At 44.0% G+C, this 19376-nt stretch overlaps 1 non-coding gene across 1 annotated transcript; it reads right to left on the bottom strand.

Annotated features, from left to right (window-relative positions):
* Positions 1–223: 223 nt before the first annotated feature.
* Positions 224–297, bottom strand: Trnat-ugu (transfer RNA threonine (anticodon UGU)). The gene has a single exon. It is a non-coding gene; the product is annotated as a tRNA-Thr (tRNA).
* Between the last annotated feature and the right edge of the window lie 19079 nt (positions 298–19376).

The raw sequence follows: 19376 nt of genomic DNA, 5'->3' as shown, positions 1-19376 counted from the left end.
TTGTTAGGTGCAAATCGGAAACAGATCTTTCGGTTTTTCGCTTGTTCGAATCTTAATAAATGATGATGTTACCCACCGACCTTGCAAGTCACCAATTCCATTACTATGAGTTGGGAGACGGTCATCCTTTTTGTGGCAACATCTGTCGAATGAAATAAGGAAGTGAATACACCTAGCTGCATACAGCCGTTGATATAAGTCAACGGGGACAGTTGAAAATGTGTGCCCCGACCGGGACTCGAACCCGGGATCACCTGCTTACATGGCAGACGCTCTATCCGTCTGAGCCACCGAGGACACAGACGATAGTGCACCTGTAGGGAATTATCTCTGGCACGTCTCCCGCGAGACCCACGTTCCCAACTTTTTGTCCCGCACTATATTCATAGTGCCCCTGCCCATTATACTCATTACTCGCGGGATTTTTGCCGATTCCCGTAAGAGTTTGGGCACTGTTTCTTTTGGCTCACCTGCCATTTGACCTTCTTCTTCTGTGCGGATGCACAAACAGTGCAACTGCAGGGAATATATATATATAGGTGGTATCTGTTCTTCCGGACATGTCCGAAAGGACAGATACCATCTTCATATATAAACATCTGTCGAAGTTGCGCTCCTTTGGCTGTCACTACGGCTGTTGATTGTCAGTACAAAGAAGAAATATTATTGTGTTTCTTTCTCGCACTAGAAGTGTTTGAATAATTCTGTAAAAACATTTTCTACATTCCACGTATTTTCGGTATGCTTGTCTCAAACTGGTGTGAGACCACATTCCGTCATCTTCGTCCCAAGACACGTTTCACCGTCACATTACATAAAAGCGATATTTGCGCTATGTGACATCCAAGATGGCGTTAATCCATATAACAACGTCGTTGTAGCTGCTAAATAATCAGACACTGAACCAAGTGTTATGTAAGAGACTTCCAAAGATGACTGTACTATGCAGCAACATAAACGAATACATTTTCAGTAAAATACTCTAGAAAGTAATTAAATTCTACACAGAAAACGCGCAAAAACTCGCCCCCCTTGTAACAGCCGTGTACCGCAAGTCTCTAGAGGAACGGAAGGTTCCAAATGATTGGAAAAGAGCGCAGGTAGTCCCAGTCTTCAAGAAGGGTCGTCGAGCAGATGCGCAAAACTATCTCTGACATCGATCTGTTGTAGAATTTTAGAACATGTTTTTTGCTCGCGTATCATGTCATTTCTGGAAATCCTACTCTGTAGGAATCAACATGGATTCCGGAAACAGCGATCGTGTGAGACCCAACTCGTTTCATGAGACCCGGAAAATATTAGATGCAGGCACCCAGGTAGATGCCATTTTCCTTGACTTCCGGAAGGCGTTCGATACAGTTCCGCACTGTCGCCTGATGAACTAAGTAAGAGCCTACGGAATATCAGACCAGCTGTGTGGCTGGATTCAAGAATTTTTAGCAAACAGAACACAGCATGTTGTTCTCAATGGAGAGACATCTACAGAAGTTAAAGTAACCTCTGGCGTGCCACAGGAGAGTAGTAGATAGTGTCGGAAGTTCCATGCGGCTTTTCGCAGATGATGCTATAGTATACACAGAAGTTGCAGTATTAGAAAATTGTAGTGCAATGCAGGAAGATCTGCAGCGGATAGGCACTTGGTACAGGGAGTGGCAACTGACCCTTAACATGGACAAATGTAATGTAGTGCGAATACATAGAAAGAAGGATCCTTTATTGTATGATTATATGATAGCGGAACAAACACTGGTAGCAGTTACTTCTGTAAAATATCTGGGAGTATGCGTACGGAACGATTTGAAGTGGAATGATCATATAAAATTAATTGTTGGTAAGGCGGGTGCCAGGTTGAGGTTCATTGGGAGAGTCCTTAGAAAATGTAGTCCGTCAACAAAGGAGGTGGCTTACAAAACACTCGTTCGACCTACACTTGAGTATTGCTCATCAGTGTGGGATCTGTACCAGGTAGGGTTGACAGAGGAGATAGAGAAGATCGAAAGAAAAGCGGTGCGTTTCGTCACAGGGTTATTTGGTAAGCGTGATAGCGTTACGGAGATGTTTAACAAACTCAAGTGGTAGACTCTGCAAGAGAGGCGCTCTGCATCGCGGTGTAGCTTGCTGTCCAGGTTTCGAGAGGGTGCGTTTCTGGATGAGGTATCGAATATATTGCTTCCCCCTACTTATACCTCCCGAGGAGATCACGAATGTAAAATTAGAGAGATTCGAGAGCGCACGGAGGCTTTCCGGCAGTCGTTCTTCCCGCGAAACATACGCGACTGGAACGGGAAAGGGAGGTAATGACAGTGGTGCCTAAAGTCCCCCCGCCACACACCGTTGGGTGGCTTGCGGAGTATAAATGTAGATGTAGATGTAGATGAAAACAACTTCAGTTTCTACCACCTTCTACTCTTGATTTAATTATGCAATATCGCAGTGCTTGTGTTGTTCAGAAGAATGCAACGTTCTTCAAGACACGCATGCATGTCCGAAGGGACATTGCATCGTTCTTATTAAAACACAGGCACTACCATATGGTATTTATTCGCCGCTAACAGGCAGCGACTTTCATTTAAAATGTCCTCCCCTGTATAGGAATTACAGAACGTGTATAGGAGTACAGGTTGTGTTGGAGGAATAAGGACATGTGGAAGTTCAGGTCTGACGGTTAGTCATGCACGGATAGTGAAAGCGGTTAAGGCGACCGCTCGCTTAAAGGGGGAAATCCGGGTTCGAGTCTCGGTACAACAAAAATTTTCGCTGTCGTCATTCCCTCATAGAGCTGATGGGTGTCCGTATTTGCAACTGCGAATACATTTCATGTACTTATTTTCATTGCCCAACTTACAAGTAAAGACACAAGTACATCACAGCATCTTCCAGATGAGTTAGCAATATTAGTAAATTAAATAAGTGAAATCTGGTTTCGCAGGACAGAGGGGATCAGGTTGTGGAAAGGGGCCAAGATCAATTACTGTTAGTTATACAAGAACACATACAACTTTATTCCTCAAACCAATGCACAGTTTTCTCTTTAAAACAACAAACATCAATTCACGGCTGAGGGCCCAGGTAACTTTTGCAGAATAAGTTTAAATGATTGCTTTTAAAACACCAGGATTTATAGTGACAGCTTGAGGCCTTACTTAAGTAAAATTACAATATCTTCTCGGCTAAAGGCCGAAATAATATTTCAGATCAGCTAAGGAAATTCTTTAAAAGCCAAGCATTTACAAATTCCGGCTAAAGGCCATATTAAGGACAATTCAAGTTAAATCTTCGGCTGAAAGCCCAACTAAAAAAATTTTCTTCATATAATAAAAGAGAGGCTTTAAAGATAAGCTTTTACACAGTACAACAGAAAAACATCTTAAGATAACTTGCACTATCTTGAAGGCCCAAACAATTACTCAAGAATAAGTAAAGACAACCTTAAGATAAACATTTACAGAACACGGCTGAAGGCCGTTTCAAGAATTCAAGATAATTAAAGAGAAACCATTCAGACAAGGATTTACATATTAAAACCACAGATTCTGAAACACACGCGGCTGAAGGCCTAAATACAGAGCAACAAGAATTTTCAATTAAACACGGCTGAAGGCCTAATCTTAAGTTGTTATGAAGTTCGGCTGAAGGCCATATACTAAATACAAAACAGACAATAATATTACATGGCTGAAGGCCTGGCACAGTACCTGGGACCAAATAAAATAATCACAAACAACAAACAGTGGTGCTTAGAAGTGTTTCAAGGTTCTGCTTGGGGAGGAAACTCTAATCACAGTTTACGTGAGACAGGCAGCCAAGCTTAAAATCGGGTTGCAGCACAACCTACGGACGGCTGACAAACCAACCAACCGCCTAATCAATTCCCTTCCACGCGACCAGCAGCACGACAACCAAAAGTATCAGCGAAGACGAGGATCGCAGCAGGATTATGTCGTAATAATAACTGGCGTATAAACACAGTCAAGGCACAATAAAAAGTCAAAGAGAAAAGAGAACAGCACCAAGCTGTCGAACTATACGCCGTGCCGGACAGCATCAACACGGCGAGGAAAACACACTGCCGCAAAACTACGCTAACGACCAAGGCAGGTCACCGGAACGTTAACGGCCACAAGGCAGAAGATACCGCTGGTGCGCTTCAGTAATAAATTGTAATCATTTCAAAGGTTAAACACCATACAGGGAAACGGCTGCAAAATTTGCCGACTCCAACATACCATCACTTTGCTGCTTGCGGGGACAGCCCAGGATGCAATAACCAGCGATCTACGAAGAGATGTCACAACGGTTGAGTTTTCATGACAGGTTCACTGCTTACTCGACTCCAGTATATCGGTGGGCAACGAACTTTTTAGCAGTTCTCGCAGCTACTGCCACACAACTCCGCCCGTACGTGCACGCCGCCAGCGGCCCCAGACTGATCCCAAGCCGCAGACTTCCTCGCTGCTCCGCCGCGACCGACCAACTGCCACGCACATACCACGACACGGAAATATAGCTGCCACACCAAAGAAGTTACAGCAGTACTAGTATCGATAAACGCTGCTGCTGCTATCACTGACGGAGGCAAGCGAGCAACTCGTTCAGATAGTAACTGAGGGAGGAATAACACGCCACTCGATGGTGACAAAATGCCCAAAAGGGAAAACGGCATTAACGTGAGCCGACCACGGCTCAACACGTTTCCAGCGTTGACTCTTGTTCATTTACATTTTACTTTTGTTTTGTGTACTGCGCCATCTGGGCTGCAAAGCCATTTTCAAGCAAAATGTTTAGCCCGTTTGCTACATACGTTTTGGGCTACAGTCATATAACTCCACGAGTCGTCCGTGGTTGGCCTCGCTTGACAAACCAACATCACAGGAACAGCTCTCACGCTCGGCCAACCACGGAAAACTCATGAAATTATATGACTTCATGCAAAACGTATGCAGCAAACGGCTTAAACATTTTGCTGGAAAGTGGTTACACAGGTGAAACGTCAGAGTATACAAGATAAAAATAAAACGCAAATAACATTCGTTTCAGAGAATTTATTATATTTCAAGAAGTATATCACGGCCGTGGACCCTGCCGAAGCTAAATAAGCAACATTAGTTTGTAATTTCACCAGATCCTATAACCAACATAGGATTCTGATTGATCAACCGAACGTCATGTTCAAAAATAACAACTGGTAACTAGATCTCGCGACAACTCTTCGTTATTAGTAATGAGCAATTAATTTTAATTAATCGATTAATCGTAACTATTCTTGTAATCGATTATAGATTTACCGATATTTCTTTCATGTCAATTAATCGTATATAATCTATTATCTCTACGGTCAGTTATGCAAACTATTAATTTCTATTTTTGTTTTAAAGTCTGTTCAGTGTTACTTGTTCTCTACAGTTTGTTGCAGAAAGAAGTCCGACTGTCTGATAGTACTAACGTGTAACGTCGGCACAAGTCGGAACGTTTCCTGTCGATTGTGTTCTGTTTACGTTTCCTGTCAATCTCAGCGATCTAACAATAGTGGCTCTTCGACAGCTCGGCGAAGTCTTGTGTTGCGTATCTCAGTTCAGAAGTGAGTAATATAACAAGTGTCCTTGCACATGAACATCCCTATGATAAGCTTTTATCAAAACTTGTTACTTCTGTCGTAATTTATATCACATCTGCTGATCGGTACGAGGCACGTGAATCCGCGGGTCGTCACCACTGGACGGAAGTAAACAAACATTCCTCCTTTAACCACAGGGCGGCAATGCAAATCTCCCCAAGCGCCTCGCCCGCCAATGAACCAGTCGGATTTCCATCCGTAACGAACCCTAATTGTCGTGTCGTCTTCCAAATTATCGTCTGCAGATACTCGCTATGTTAAAATTCGTGACACCAAATAAGCCAACAAAAAAATTTTTGTGAACGGTGACAAAGCTTTATGTAAACGTAAGCCGTGTTTCAAGACCATTCAAGTGACAAACCACTTGCAAATTAACCGTGCGTCCCAAAAAAAAAAAAAAAGGTTACGTAGGTACTCTGGTAGCCTATTTCCCATTACATTGTAAAGTTCTAAAAACAATTTACATGTAAAATACACTACTGGCCGTTGAAATTGCTACACCACGAAGATGACGTGCTACAGACACGAAATGCTGTGATATGCAAATGATTAGTTTTTCAGAACATTCACACAAGTTTGGCGCCGGTGAAACGTTGTTGTGATGCCTCGTGTAAGGAGGAGAAATGCGTGCCACCACGTTTCCGACTTTGACGAATGTCGGATTGTAGCCTATCCCGATTGCGGTTTATGGTATCGCGACATTGCTGCTCACATTGGTAGAGAACCAATGACTGTTAGCAGAATATGGAATCGGTGCGTTCAGGAGGGTAATACGGAATGCCGTGCTGGATCCCAACGGCCTCGTATCACTAGCAGTCGAGATGACAGGCATCTTATCCGCATGGCTGTAACGGATCGTGCAGCCACGTCTGGATCCCTGAGTCAACAGATGGGGACGTTTGCAAGACAACAACCATCTGCACGAACAGTTCGACGACGTTTACAGCAGCATGGACTATCAGCTCGGAGACCATGGCTGCGGTTACCCTTGACGCTGCATCACAGACAGGAGCGCCTGCGATGGTGTACTCAACGACGAACTTGGGTGCGCGAATGGCAAAACGTCATTTTTTCTGATGAATCCAGGTTCTGTTTACAGCATCATGATGGTCGCATCCGTGTTTGGTGACATCGCGGTGAACGCACATTGGAAGCGTGTATTCGTCTTTGCCATACTGGCTTATTACCCGGCGTGATGGTATGGGGTGTCATTGGTTACACGTCTCGGTCACCTCTTGTTCGCACTGACGGCGCTTTGAACAGTGGACGTACATTTCAGATGTGTTACGACCCGTGGCTCTACCCTTCATTCGATCCCTGCGAAACCCTACATTTCAGCAGGATAATGCACGACCGCATGTTGCAGGTCCTGTACGGGCCTTTCTGGATACAGAAAATGTTCGACTGCGGCCTTGGCCAGCACATTCTCTAGATCTCTCACCAATTGAAAACGTTTGGTCAATGGTAGCCGAGCGACTGGCTCGTCACAATACGCCGGTCACTACTTCTGATGATCTGTGGTATCGTGTTGAAGGTGCATGGGCAACTGTACCTGTACACGCCATCCAAGCTGTTTGACTCAATGCCCAGGCGTATCAAGGCAATTATTACGGCCAGAGGTGGATGTTCTGGGTACTGATTTCTCAGGATCTGATAGCCGTACCGTAGGTGCAACCACAACGGAGGGGTGCCTGTTGAGAGGCCAGACAAACGTGTGGTTCCTGAAGAGGGGCAGCAGCCTTTCCAGTAGTTGCAAGGGCAACAGTCTGGATGATTGACTTATCTGGCTTTGTAACAATAACCAAAACGGCCTTGCTGTGCTGGTACTGCGAAAGGCTGAAAGCAAGGGGAAACTACGGCCGTAATTTTTCCCGGGGGCATCCAGCTTTACTGCATTATTAAATGATGATGGCGTCCTCTTGGGTCAAATATTCCGGAGGTAAAATAGTCCCCCATTCGGATCTCCGGGCGGGGACTACTCAAGAGGATGTCGTTATCAGGAGAAAGAAAACTGGCGTTCTACGGATCGGAGCGTGGAATGTCAGATCCCTTAATCGGCCAGGTAGGTTAGTAAAGTTAAAAAGGGAAATGGATAGGTTAAAGTTGGATACAGTGGGAATTAGTGAAGTTCGGTGGCAGGAGGAACAAGACTTCTGGTCAGGTGACTACAGGGTTATAAACACAAAATCAAATAGGGGTAAAGCAGGAGTAGGTTTAATAATGAATAGGAAAATAGGAATGCGGGTAAGCTACTACAAACAGCATAGTGAACCCATTATCGTGGCCAAGATAGATACGAAGACCACACCTACTACAGTAGTACAAGTTTATATGCCAACTAACTCTGCAGATGACGAAGAAATTGAAGAAATGTATGATGAGATAAAAGAAATTATTCAGATAGTGAAGGGAGACGAAAATTTAATAGTCATGGGTGACTGGAATTCGAGTGTAGGAAAAGGGAGAGAAGGAAACGTAGTAGGTGAATATGGATTGGGGCTAAGAAATGAAAGAGGAAGCCGTCTGGTAGAAGTTTGCACAGAGCATAACATAATCATAGCTAACATTTGGTTTAAGAATGATGAAAGAAGATTGTACACATGGAAGAACCCTGGAGATACTAAAAGGTATCAGACAGATTATATAATGGTAAGACAGAGATTTAGGAACCAGGTTTTAAATTGTAAGACATTTCCAGGGGCAGATGTGGACTCTGACCACAATCTATTGGTTACGACCTGTAGATTAAAACTGAAGAAACTGCAAAAAGGTGGGAATTTAAGGAGATGGGACCCGGATAAACTGAAAGAACCAGAGATTGTACAGAGTTTCAGGGAGAGCATAAGGGAACAATTGACAGGAATGGGGGAAAGAAATACAGTAGAAGAAGAATGGGTAGCTCTGAGGGATGAAGTAGTGAAGGCAGCAGAGGATCAAGTAGGTAAAAAGACGAGGGCTAGTAGAAATCCTTGGGTAACAGAAGAAATATTGAATTTAAATGATGAAAGGAGAAAATATAAAAATGCGGTAAATGAAGCAGGCAAAAAGGAATACAAACGTCTCAAAAATGAGATCAACAGGAAGTGCAATATGGCTAAGCAGGGATGGCTAGAGGACAAATGTAAGGATGTAGAGGCTTATCTCACTAGGGGTAAGACAGATAATGCCTACAGGAAAATTAAAGAGACCTTTGGAGATAAGAGAACGACTTGTATGAATATCAAGAGCTTTGATGGAAACCCAGTTCTAAGCAAAGAAGGGAAAGCAGGGTGGAAGGAGTATATAGAGGGTCTATACAAGGGCGATGTACTTGAGGACAATATTATGGAAATGGAAGAGGATGTAGATGAAGATGAAATGGGAGATACGATACTGCGTGAAGATTTTGACAGAGCACTGAAAGACCTGAGCCTAAACAAGGCCCCGGGAATAGGCAACATTCCATTAGAACTACTGTCGGCCTTGCGAGAGCCAGTCCTGACAAAACTCTACCATCTGGAGAGGAAGATGTGTGAAACAGGCGAAATACCCTCAGACTTCAAGAAGAATATAATAATTCCAATCCCAAAGAAAGCAGGTGTTGACAGATGTGAAAATTACCGAACTATCAGTTTAATAAGTCACAGCTGCAAAATACTAACACGAATTCTTTACAGACGAATGGAAAAACTGGTAGAAGCCAACCTCGGAGAAGATCAGTTTGGATTCCGTAGAAATGTTGGAACACGTGAGGCAATACTGACCTTACGACTTATCTTAGAAGAAAGATTAAGGAAAGGCAAACCTAAGTTTCTAGCATTTGTAGACTTAGAGAAAGCTTTTGACAATGTTGACTGGAATACTCTCTTTCAAATTCTAAAGGTGGCAGGGGTAAAATACAGGGAGCGAAAGGCTATTTACAATTTGTACAGAAACCAGATAGCAGTTATAAGAGTCGAGGGACATGAAAAGGAAGCAGTGGTTGGGAAGGGAGTAAGACAGGGTTGTAGCCTCTCCCCGATGTTGTTCAATCTGTATATTGAGCAAGCAGTAAAGGAAACAAAAGAAAAATTCGGAGTAGGTATTAAAATCCATGGAGAAGAAATAAAAACTTTGAGGTTCGCCGATGACATTGTAATTCTGTCAGAGACAGCAAAGGACTTGGAAGAGCAGTTGAATGGAATGGACAGTGTCTTGAAAGGAGGGTATAAGATGAACATCAACAAAAGCAAAACGAGGATAATGGAATGTAGTCGAATTAAGTCGGGTGATGCTGAGGGAATTAGATTAGGAAATCAGACACTTAAAGTAGTAAAGGAGTTTTGCTACTTCGGGAGCAAAATAACTGATGATGGTCGAAGTAGAGAGGATATAAAATGTAGACTGGCAATGGCAAGTAAAGCGTTTCTGAAGAAGAGAAATTTGTTAACATCGAGTATAGATTTAAGTATCAGGAAGTCGTTTCTGAAAGTATTTGTACGGCCATGTATGGAAGTGAAACGTGGATAATAAATAGTTTGGACAAGAAGAGAATAGAAGCTTTCGAAATGATGTGCTACAAAAAAATGGTTCAAATGGCTCTGAGCACTATGGGACTTAACATCTGAGGTCATCAGTCGCCTAAAACTTAGAACTACTTAAACCTAACTAACCTAAGGACATCACACACATCCATGCCCGAGGCAGGAGTCGAACCTGCGACCGTAGCGGTCGCGCGGTTCCAGACTGACGCGCCTAGAAACGCTCGGCCACACCGGCCGGCAGGTGCTACAGAAGAATGCTGAAGATTGGATGGGTAGATGACATAACTAATGAGGAGGTATTGAATAGAATTAGGGAGAAGAGAAGTTTGTGGCACAACTTGACCAGAAGAAGGGATCGGTTGGTAGGACATGTTCTGAGGCATCAAGGGATCACCAATTTAGTATTGGACGGCAGCGTGGAGGGTAAAAATCGTAGAGGGAGACCAAGAGATAAATACACTAAGCAGATTCAGAAGGATGTAGGTTGCAGTAGGTACTGGGAGATGAAGAAGCTTGCACAGGATAGAGTAGCATGGAGAGCTGCATCAAACCAGTCTCTGGACTGAAGACCACAACAACAACAACAAGTAGTGTAATTACTTAAAATGGTAAATATGGTGTGATACTATCTCTTTATTTTTTGCAGAACAGACCCTTTTAACATAAACAATGATTTTAGGGAAATACTTCAAAAATTTAAGAATGAAGACGTAACATTTCAATTAGTCGAGTAATAGATTATTGGGATACTATTAACCGAATTAAATAATCGGAAAGGCCAATTAATCGACTCGTGCTCATAATCGTCCAGCTGTATTCCTTAGCAGGAGGAGTGAGGGCGGTGCCTTGGCATACTGCCAGTAACATGTTACGTCCATTTATGGAGCGTCTATTTTAAGCCTACAGACACCGAAGGACGGAACTGGTGTCGTCACATTTCCGCTCTGTGACATCATAAGGAGAATTAGTCCCCGTGTATTCCACGTACAGGAGTTGGCCCTCGGTTCGTAGAACAGCCACGCCACGCCACGCCAGGCTGCGAAGCGCACAATTGCCGCGCCAGTCACGCTCGCAGTGTAGACTAATCCAGGCTGGCACGTCCAGCTGCTGACAGGAGGTGCCGTTCCCCGGCTGCGTCGCAGGCTGCTTGGCAGTCGGCGTGCCGACGCAGCGGGCGTGGAACGAAGATCACGGAGATCGAGATCTAACGTACCGTCACGTCGAGGTCGGTACAGACGGAGTGTTAGTTTCTTTGGGTAGTGGCAGAGGAGCCAAACGCACATAGTTTTCTTGAAGAAATTATCTCGGGATTTGCATGAAGAGATATATGGGCAACACAGAAAACGAAAATCATGACGGCTGCAAGAGCAGAGGGAGCCGCCTAGTCTACAACACGAATTGTTTGTCTTCATCGTTGTGCAGGATGCCTCGCGTTTCTGGGTGAGTGTCCCCTTGCAAAAAATGTCGTTTCGACGATAATGTCATTACAAGTACGACCACTTGCTCCGACTGAGAACTCGAAACGAAATCGGCCTTGCCCTTTTTATCGTCTACTTGTGTTACCCTATTTAGAAAAACCAGAAGAAAACCTAAATCTGGAAGACCGGACAGGAGATTGAAACCTTCCTTCACCAATGCGAGTACAGTCTCTTAGCACTGCTCCGTCTCACACGGTGTCTACTCGCTGGGCCAATTAGCAGTTCCACGTGACATCATCTTGACTGTTTTATCGCTGACATGCTCATACTAAAGGTAGTCATAAATTTTCAGTTATAGCCTCGAGAAAACATAAAAATGCAGAAAATATAAAAATGCAGTAAATGAAGCAGGCAAAAAGGAATACAAACGTCTCAAAAATGACATCGACAGGAAGTGCAAAATGGCTAAACAGGAATGGATAGAGGACAAATGCAAGGATGAAGGAAATATATTACTAGGGGTAAGATAGATACGGCCTACAGGAAAATTAAAGAGACATTTGGAGAAAAGAGAACCACTTCTATGAATATCAATAGCTCAGATCGAAAACCAGCTCTAAGCAAAGATGGGAAAGCAGAAAGGTGGAAGGAGAATATACAAGGGTCTATACAAGGGCGATGTACTTGAGAACAATATTATGGAAATGGAACAGGACGTAGATGACGATGAAATGAGAGATATGATACTGCGTGAAGAATTTGACAGAGCACTGAAAGACCTAAGACGAAACAATCCATTAGAACTACTGATTGATTTGGGAGAGCCAGCCCTGACAAAACTCTAGCATCTGGCGAGCAAGATGTATGAGACAGGCGAAATACTCTCAGACTTCAAGAAGAATATAATAATTCCAATCCCAAAGAAAGCAGGTGTTGACAGGTGTGAAAATTACCAAGGTATCAGTTTAATAAGTCACAGCTGCAAAATACAACATGAATTCTTTACAGACGAATGGAAAAACTGGTAGAAGTCGATCTCGGGGAAGATCAGTTCGGATTCCGTAGAAATGCTGGAACACGTGAGGCAATACTGACCCTACGACTTATCTTAGATCGTAGATTAAGGAAAGGAAAACCTAGTTTTTAGCATTTGTTGACTTAGAGAAAGCTTTTGAAAATGTTGACTGGAATACTCTCTTTCGAATTCTGGAGGTGGCAGGTATAAAATACAGGGAGAGAAAAGCTACTTACAATTCGTACATAAACCAGATGGGAGTTATAAGAGTCGAGGGGCACGAGAGGGAGCAGTGGTTGAGAAGGGAGTGAGATAGGGTTGTAGCTTTTCCCCATGTTATTCAATCTGTATATTGAGCAACCAGTAAAGGAAACAAAAGAAAAATTTTGAGTACAAATTAATATCCATGCAGAAGAAATAATAACTTAGAGGTTTGCCGATGACATTGTAATTCTGTCACAGACAGCAAAGGACCTGGAATGGACAGTGTGTTGAAAGGATGATATAAGATGAACATCAATAAAAGCAAAACGAGGATAATGAGATGTAGTCGAATGAATTCAGGTCATGCTCAGGGAATTAGATTAGGAAACGAGGCTCTTAAAGTAGTAGATGAGTTTTGCTATTTGGGGAGAAAAATAACTGATGATGGTAGTGTAGAGAGGATATAAAATGTAGACTGGCAATGGCAAGGAAAGCGTTTCTGGAGAATAGAGCTTTGTTAACATTAAGTACAGATATAAATGTGAGGAAGTCTTTTCTGAAAGTATTTGTATGGACTGTAGCCATGTTTGGAAGTGAAACATGGACGATAAATAGTTTAGACACGAAGAGAATAGAAGTTTTCGAAATGTGGTGCTACAAAAGAATGCTGAATGTTAGATGGGTAGATCACGTAACTAATGAGGAGGTACTGAACAGAATTGTGGAGAAGAGGAATTTGTGACACAACTTGACTAGAAGAAGGGATCGGTCGGTAGGACATGTTCTGAGGTATCAAGGGCTCACCAGTTGAGTACTGGAGGGCAGTATGGAGGGTAAAAGTCGTAGGGAGAGACCAAGAGATAAATACACCATGCAGATTCAGAAGGATGTAGGCTGCTGTAGTTATTCGGAGATGAAGAGGCTTGCACAGGATAGAGTAGCATGAAGAGCCGCATCAAACCAGTCTCTGGACTGAGGACCACAACAACAAGAACAACACAACCTCGAGAAATACTTACGTTATTACGCTGCCCGATAAAAAAGCAAAGCAACCAGGAGACATAATCGGATGTCAAGGAACTTCGTACAGACACATACATGAGCTGGTTTAAGTCGCTTCAGTTGCAATTCCCCTTAACAGGCAGGAGATCAGTGTTTTTCTTGTTCATGATTGTTACCATGCCCGGTGCGGTACATAAGTGGTGTGAACAGCGCAAGAGTTGAGTGATCGCTGTAAAGGACAGGGAAATGGCGCATATTCGTGCGACACAGTATTGTCTGCACCTGACAGGTTTGAAAGTGGCCTCATTGTAGGTCACAATATGACGACTGATGGAATCGTGGAGTATTCAGATTCACTGGGGCATTCGATGTGACAACGGCCTGATATTGAACTGCATGGGAACTGAAATGGGCTTTCACGGTTTGTTAATACCACCCAAGGCTGAATGACGGAAGGTGTGGACCAAAGGGATTTGAGGCACTTCATTCATTGTTTATTTTTTTACAACACACTTCTTTATTAATAACATTGATAATACTTTTAAAAGGTAACAACACAACAGGCCTGGTAAATCGCCTAACTGCATAAGTGAACTACTAAAATTAATCGTTAATATGTTTAGGAACACAATAAACTTCAACTCACAAATAGCATTCAGTTGTTTACTAATTAATTAAACGTCTGTTCAAAGCAATTTCCCCACATAATCAACACAACTTGAAACCAGAATTGAATACAGTTCCTTGCTATTAAATGTCTGCGTAAGTTAATGGCCATGCATAGTACCTCTGAACAACAATTCAACTGACTTAAAAAAAAACACAACCACCTAAACATGTTTACAGAATTATGGGAAAGAAATGCATATACACCTTCTGTTTATCAAATGAACCACTTTCGGCCTGAGCAACCAACAACATAAGTCGTTCTCATTACCCAAATAGAGCCACTCCGAGGTACTGGAAGCAAAACATAAGTCTTCCACGTGTACAGCATAGGCACGGTTTCCCAGACTGCAAGCCGTAAGAAACCAGTCAACACGCTCCCGCCACCAAGTACAGGAAGGCGTAGGGCTAGTAAACAATGCCCGCTCCGGTGGGCGGGCGCGACTACGTAACTGCTTGCCACAGTGGGTCGGTTCCTCCTGCAGCCTCTGCGAAGACCGGTGGCGAAATTAATGAAATTAGCACCACCTGTGACACAAAGGGCAAGCAACTCACCAACGTAATAAGGACATACATTATTTGCATATACAATGTGTCCAAAACAGCTGTCTATCCACTACTTCCAGCAACTCAGAGGACATCACTTAACACAGTGAATTCAGAGTCATATAAACATACCGCGCAATCTGCGCAAAACCACATAAACTTCCTGTGCATGAGCACACTAACCTTAAGATAAGGAGTACTAACTTAACGCACTGAATTCAGAGTCATCTAAACATACCGCGCAATCTGCGCAAAACCACATAACTTCCTGCATGAGCGCACTACGCTTAAAATAAGGAGTATTAAGTTAACACACTTGCGAAGTACAAATAGGATATGTCCTGCAACACACTGATTAAAATACCTAAAACAGTGTTCGTTACAAGATTAACACTCAATGTCACAGGGAAACATTATTCAGAAACAGACATCGGTTCGTTACAAAAAACGCACAAATTACGTGGCTGAAAAACACAACCAAGTCAGTGGCACACAAGAAGGTCATTTTCCCATTCAGAGGGGCGTAAAACAATAACACTTAAGCAGAGAAGTATGAATGCATTTTAGCAATTCAGTGACTGACAACAACTAAGTTTTTAAATGCAGAACACAAGTCCTCACAGGATAAACGCGGCCTTACGCAATGGACTCCTAATAGTAAGGTCAAGCGTGCAAAGCACACTGCTCAATAAATACACCACAACGGCAAGCACACTCAGTAATCGCCAGAACGATGGACGCTGAGAACAAAATGCTGCTTATATCCAAACCAACTGTGCTCGCAATGGCATCACATCAGTCACGGAGCCATAGAGACGAGAATGTAGTCACTAGAAGCATACGGTAAATCCATCATAAACAAGGAAGCAGCATGATCCCGACAGCATCGGCGCCTCTACCCACCAAGTCCGCCGCAAACGTCCAAACACAATCAGGTAACGTGGCAAACTTTCCTCTTGCCACCACACACGGCGTCGGCAGACACGGCTTCACGCTCCGCGCACTAGTGCCTATCTCACAGTTTCTGCTCGCCCTCCGAAATACAACTACTCGACTGTCACAGGTGCCTCACCAACTTCCCCCACGAGGGGGCGCCACTTCTCTCTTTCCTCCGCGATACAGCGATAATACAGGGTGATTCAAAATGAATACCACAACTTTAAAAATGTGTATTTAAAGAAAGAAACATAATATAACCTTCTGTTATACATCATTACAAAGAGTATTTAAAAAGGTTTTTTTCACTCAAAAACAAGTTCAGAGATGTTCAATATGGCCCCCTCCAGACACACGAGCAATATCAACCCGATACTCCAACTCGTTCCACACTCTCTGTAGCATATCAGGCGTAACAGTTTGGATAGCTGCTGTTATTTCTCGTTTCAAATCATCAATGGTGGCTGGGAGAGGTGGCCGAAACACCATATCCTTAACATACCCCCATAAGAAAAAATCGCAGGGGGTAAGATCAGGGCTTCTTGGAGGCCAGTGATGACGTGCTCTGTCACGGGCTGCCTGGCGGCCGATCCATCGCCTCGAGTAGTTGACGTTCAGGTAGTTACGGACAGATAAGTGCCAATGCGGTGGCGCTCCATCCTGCTGAAATATTAATTGTTGTGCTTCTTGTTCGAGCTGAGGGAACAGCCAATTCTCTAACATCTCCAGATACTGTAGTCCAGTTACAGTAGCACCTTCGAGGAAAAAGGGACCAATAACTTTATTGGCTGAAATGGCGAACAAATGTACAACTAAATGAAACTTTATAGCTCCCTTAATTCGCCGACAGATAGTGCTTAGCTCTGCCTTTTGTCGTTGCAGAGTTTTAAATTCCTAAAGTTGTGGTATTCTTTTTGAATCACCCTGTATTATACGCGGTACGTTCGATAGATCAAACCCGAGCCGCCACGGCTCAGGAACGTGGGGGCAGGCATACTCGTCGTCTAGGTTTCGGTCGACCACGTCCGATCATCGCAAGGGAGGATCGCCATATTGTGCACCAACCATATGGTAGCCGTTTCACATGTCCGTCTGCCCTCCGAGAACAAGTAATGTACATCCTGCAACGTTCTATGTTATACTGCTTGATTGGCCGGAGACTAGCAGCTGCCGGACTAGGGGATTTCCCTCATACGTAGGTTACAGGTAACAGGTAACATCACAAGACAAAATGTTGAAGTTTGGAATATCGCCGTGGCCGGGGGGGGGGGGGGGGGCGGGAGGAGGGGGGCGAGGATCGACTGCTGATGAATACCGTCGCACTGCGTTCAGCGATGAATTGCGGTTCTGCACCGTGCGGGATGACCATGGTCGGCGAGTATGGCGGAGACCCAGGGACAGGTCCTAATCTTGCAGTGTTTGAGAGAGACACAGTTGTATTACTCCCGGTATGGAGGTGTAGATAGCCGTCATGGGTGAATGAGGGAATTATGACTGCACAACGGTACGTCACGGACGGACTGCATCCTCAGCTGTTACCGGTCAAGCCACCCTATAGAGTTGCCGTTCTCAACAAGATAATGCCTGTCCACACATGGAAAATGTCTGTCTCAACTGTCCGCTTTATGTTCAGTTATTCCAATAGCCAGCAAGTTGGAGCTTTTGAGGGATTAGCTCGGACATCTATGCTGCCCCTGTGTCAGTAATCAGAATATGAAGGATCAGTTATAACAGTTGTGTGCCAGCTTGCCTCAGGAACGGATAGAACGGCCCAGGACACCATTCCCAGTGGAATCAGTGCATGCATCCAGGCCAAAGGGGGTGTGATGTCACACTCATACGTGGGCTCACATTGTCAAGTTCTTTCGAAGTTTGCCTCGAGAGTGTAGTCACTGACGTAGCATCACGTACTCTGTCAAACGGCGAAGTTTCACTTCGTTTCCTCCTCACCGTATGGCTACTTCACTTTTTTCTGTCAGGCAGCGTATTTTTTGATTGTTTGCAGGAACATGTTTAGAGTCATGGTGCACAATGAAATTCCCGCAACACAGCACCGTAGTGCGGCGGTAGAGGAGCCAAAACTAAACGGTGCAGACCATTGACAAAGTGGAATATCGTCCAGTGAATCGTTTCCTGCATTTTAAAGAGAAAAACGCTGCAATAATCCAGGCCGAGTCGGTGAAACTATATGCAAACAACGCTCCATCTTATCTCACACTCATTAGGTGGCACAGAAGCTCCCGATGTGATCAAATACTGAAATTACGAGAACGAAGTGACAGGCCATCTTTTTGTGAAGGACCGGGAATCGCAAGAGAACTGTTGTCGCTAGTGCTCGAAGACGGCGTATCACAAACAAGGCTGTCGTGGAAAAAGTTAAAATCAGTCGTGGAACGGTTTTTAGCAAACTGCGCGACACGTGAAAATGATAATGGTCGACTCTCAGTGGGTTCCACTATTGCTTGCACCTATTCAAAAAGCCTAGCGAACCGAAAGTGCCGGCCAGGGTGGCCGAGCGGTTCTAGGCGCTACAGTCTGGAACCGCGCGACCGCTACGGTCGCAGGTTCGAATCCTGCCTCGGGAATGGATGTGTGTGATGAGTTCTAGGGGACTGATGACCTCAGAAGATAAGTCCCATAGTGCTCAGAGCCATTTTTGAACCGAAAGTGCTGCCCAAACGCTCCAGCTCTGTTACGCTAATGCAAATAACTGTCTTAATCGCCTAATTATAATGGAAAACTGCTGGGTTTCACTATGACTCCGAGATGAAGGAGCAAGCAAGTAGAGGAAACATGTCGATTTACCAGCTCCGAAAAAAGCGAAGAGCCCCTCCTCCCCGTCGTTTTCTTCTGACGTTGCACCTAGTACCTTCTCCTTCTGTCTTCGGATCAAGAAACCATGGTATGGCAGACATTTCCAAAACTACGAAGCAATTTTCGAGGCGAAAAATTTCCTGAACAGCCAAAATGCAGTCTTCTACAATCTAGATCTCCGCCAAGTAATCCATCGTTGCGTAAAACGACTCGCATTGAACGATGAAAATCTAGTTGTAGTAGGGAAGATGAATGGTCGATTTCGATTTATTGGGAGAATTTTGGAAAAGTGTATGGGAGACCGCGTATAGCAGACTAGTGCGACTCATTCTTGAGTAATGTTCGAGTGTTTGGGATCCCCACTAGGTCGGATTAAAGGAAGTCTTCGAAGCAATTCAGAGGCGGATTGCTAGGTTTGCTACCGGTTGGTTCGAACAATACGCAAATATTAAGCACATACTGCGGGAACTGAAATGGGGATCTCTGGAGAGAAGGCGACATTCTTTTCACGAAACGCTGTTGATTATATTTAGAGAATCAGCATTTGAAACTGCCTGCAGAACGATTCTACTTCCTCCAACGCACATTTTGCATAAGGATCATTAAAATAAGAGAAGAGAAATCAGGGCTTGTACGGAGGCGTATAGACAGTCGTTTTT

Source organism: Schistocerca serialis, chromosome 1 (assembly GCF_023864345.2).
Source record: "Schistocerca serialis cubense isolate TAMUIC-IGC-003099 chromosome 1, iqSchSeri2.2, whole genome shotgun sequence".
NCBI lineage: Eukaryota > Metazoa > Arthropoda > Insecta > Orthoptera > Acrididae > Schistocerca > Schistocerca serialis.
The sequence above is the reverse complement of the archived record's forward strand: the minus strand, read 5'-3'. Positions and strand labels throughout refer to the sequence as shown.